Source organism: Cyprinodon variegatus, unplaced genomic scaffold (assembly GCF_000732505.1).
Source record: "Cyprinodon variegatus isolate N-32 unplaced genomic scaffold, C_variegatus-1.0 Scaffold344, whole genome shotgun sequence".
Classification (NCBI taxonomy): domain Eukaryota; kingdom Metazoa; phylum Chordata; class Actinopteri; order Cyprinodontiformes; family Cyprinodontidae; genus Cyprinodon; species Cyprinodon variegatus.
This window is the reverse complement of record NW_015150797.1, coordinates 758,045-759,118: the sequence shown is the minus strand read 5'-3', so window position 1 is coordinate 759,118 and position 1,074 is coordinate 758,045.

Genomic DNA, 1,074 nt, shown 5'->3' with positions numbered 1-1,074 from the left:
ACTCAAGAACAAAACCCTGCTAGAAAATAACTACTAATACAAACAAACTAAAAATAAACTTAAAGAGAGGGTAAAACCCTGGAAAAAAAAAACAATAAATAGTGGATAATAGAAAAGAGTAAAGTAGTCATCAGCAGATTAGATTTTGTTATTTCCTTTGTCTTGTATGTCTGTTACTGGAGGCAGAAAAAATCCACACATTGTTCTGGGTTTTATTTTTACTCATTTCCTTTATACTCTATGTTCTACCAAAGCTTATTTACTAATTTACAGACATTATTCCTCTGGATTGTGGTTGTTTAACAGCTACCTGCTGGTGACTGGACTGACAAACATGATGATGTAATTTCTTCTGGTGCAGAAAGAATTTGGTTTAATAAAACGACAGTAAAGTTATCTTTACCCCAAATGGTAACATGCTAAGCTATACTCCCATCATTTCTGTTGCTTTCGCCTTTTGACATTTAGCTTGTTTGCTTGTTATCACTTCTGATGTTGTAGTTTTGTTTTTTCAGTCCAAAGTCTAACATTTAAAAATTCACATTCGTTCAAGTCATTTAATAACAAAGTAACATTTTGTTAAATGTAAACACTTTGACAAGGTCTGATATTTTTAAATCTATTTTAATCTCAACAGGTGAAGAACTGAACATTTGCTAATAAGATTATTAGTTTTTAGTGTTTCACCAATACCAGTATCGGGTGGGGCCGCAAAACTGCACTACAATGGTGGTATCGGCGAGTACCAACAAATAGGGCACCGATATTATTTTGTCCCATTCCAGGTAGGCAATAAAAAAGTTCTTCTGGATTCACTTTGTATTAGTCTTTTACCTGCTTCAAAAAGGTAGGCAGCAGCTTGACAAAGCCATGATGGCAATTATTTTACATTCAAGTAGTATGCAGTTCTTCATAGAAACACACATCATTTTCAAACTAATGGTATTGTTGGTATGGTATAGCTGCGCGGTGGAAAAGTGGCTCTGATGCGCGTTGGGCGGAGCTACCCTATCCTTTCTTTGCCTGGAACAATGGCAGCTATATTTGCTGTGATCAGCGGGTAAAAATTAGTTT